The sequence below is a fragment of the Notothenia coriiceps genome, unplaced genomic scaffold, assembly GCF_000735185.1.
Source record: "Notothenia coriiceps isolate Sejong01 unplaced genomic scaffold, NC01 NC01_scaffold00011080, whole genome shotgun sequence".
NCBI lineage: Eukaryota > Metazoa > Chordata > Actinopteri > Perciformes > Nototheniidae > Notothenia > Notothenia coriiceps.
In genome coordinates this window covers 1-2,098 of record NW_011343781.1, presented here as the reverse complement: position 1 = coordinate 2,098, position 2,098 = coordinate 1, and the positions used below count along the sequence as shown (strand labels likewise).

The following is a 2,098-nucleotide window of genomic DNA, read 5'->3' as shown; positions in this document are numbered from 1 at the left end:
CTGTCTGTCTGTCTGTCTGTCTGGTGGTGGGTGTTTGTGTGTGTGTGTGTGTGTGTGTGTGTGTGTGTGTGTGTGTGTGTGTGTGTGTGTGTGTTTCCTCCTCACCTTGGAGTCGAGCTGCTGTCTGCTCTGTTTCTCCGTCTCCAGCTTCTCCTCCGTCTGCTTCAGTCTTCTTCTCAGAAACTCCACCTCCGTCTGGCTGACCTCCAGCTGCATCGACAGCTCGCCCTCTGAGGAGAGGGGGGTACTTTTTAAAATGTACATTTCGAATCTGGTGACTTTTAGCCATCTGGCATTTTAGCTTGAAACTTGGTGGCTTTGATCCGGCTGACATTAGAGATTTATGAGAGTTATGTGCAGTTAAAGGGGAATCAGAGGAAAACATGGAAAAAGTGGAGAAATGACAAATCCCAAAAACGACCATCTCTTCTTTGACTGTGTTTCTATACACCGCCTGAATGTGTTTGTGTGTGCATGTATGTACTGTATTTATGTGTTTATGTGTGTATATGTATGTGTGTATGTATTTATGTGGACAATTCTCCTTCTTTAGAATTTTTTTTTTTTTTTAAATCTGACTTTTTCTTTTTATTCAGATTTTTCTTTCAAAATAAAAAAATCGTACTTTTTCAGAATACTTTTTTTTTTTATTCAGATTTTTTTTTAAATTCTCAAAGTTTTTGACTTTTTTTCCGTAATTCTGACTATTCTCAAAATCGCAGAATTTTTACTTTTTTCGGATTTTAGGCTTTCTTTTTCAAAATATCAAAATTCTGACTTATAATGTGACTCAAAATAAAGAATTAAAAAAAAAAAAAAATTGAAAGGGAATCAGACTCATGTAAAGCTCCCTTCAGTAAAAACTAAAACACATTTTGCTGATCAGACGTTATTATTAGTATGCCAGGGCAGGTTTGCCTTCACTTTCTGTACGGAGGCTCAGTCATTGTTGGTACATGTTCATCTACAAAGCCATGTTAGGTAAACTACCATGTCACATCTGCTCTCTGGTCACACGGAGAGGTGCAGGTAGCTATTGCCTGAGATCTCATGATGAGGTTTTGTTAAATGTGCCAAGTGCTAGGACTGTGTTAGGGACGTAGATGCTATGCAATCTGATACGGTTGGTACCTGTACATGTCGTTAGGTATGTACATTGTAAATCCCTGTATCTATGTAGTATGATGTCCTTTTTGTTTTTCTGTTTTTTTTCTGTCTTCAGGTGGAACCTACTTGCAGCTGCAGGTCTCCCTTGAAAAAGAGATGGATGATCCCAATGGGATTCACCTGGTTGAATAAAGGTTTGGAATTAAATGAAACCCGAGCCTGTGATCTGTACCTGTCCTGATTCCTCTCTGGCTCTCAGCGATCAGGACGTTCTGCTTCTCCTCCTGCAGCTGCTTCTCCACAGCCTCCATGCTCACTTTGCACTGCTCACACCGAGCCTGAAGGAGGACACACAACACACGTTTCACAAAAAGGGAGTCCAGTGGAGGGCGGGGTGTGTTGGAGAGAAACTGGCTCTGGACGGAACACTGGGATTTTAGCCTTTGCAGACCATTGACATGCACTAAACCCTACATGGCACACTACAGGAGAGTGTCATGATACTGTTACTCTGGTGAGAGAGTAATAGATTACTTCAGTACCTGCAGATCTTTATTTTCTCTGCTGAGTCGGACTCTCTCGGCCCGCTCCACGTCGAGAGCCTGACCCACCGCGTCGCCACGGAAACGCTCGTCACTCAGCTCTGAGTTCACCGCGGTTATCTGCGTGCACACACACACACACACTTAGAAACATGAGCAGGCTTTACTGTATTAGGAATCATTTTATTATCACAACTTTTCACCTCACCAGGATATAGTTTGGAACATTTGGTAATCTATCTGTCTGTCTGTCTGTCTGTCTGTCTGTCTGTCTGTCTGTCTGTCTGTCTGTCTGTCTGTCTGTCTGTCTGTCTGTCTGTCTGTCTGTCTGTCTGTCTGTCTGTCTGTCTGTCTGTCTGTCTGTCTGTCTGTCTGTCTGTCTGTGTGTGTGTGTGTGTGTGTGTGTGTGTGTGTGTGTGTGTGTGTGTGTGTGTGTGTGTGTGTGTGTG

At 42.8% G+C, this 2,098-nt stretch overlaps 1 long non-coding RNA gene across 1 annotated transcript; it reads right to left on the bottom strand.

Moving 5' to 3' along the window:
• Positions 1-108: 108 nt before the first annotated feature.
• On the bottom strand, positions 109-1,765 carry LOC104946443 (uncharacterized). Its single transcript, XR_798446.1, has 3 exons — positions 1,650-1,765; positions 1,340-1,445; positions 109-230 (listed from the first exon to the last, which is right to left on the bottom strand). It is a non-coding gene; the product is annotated as an uncharacterized lncRNA (long non-coding RNA).
• Between the last annotated feature and the right edge of the window lie 333 nt (positions 1,766-2,098).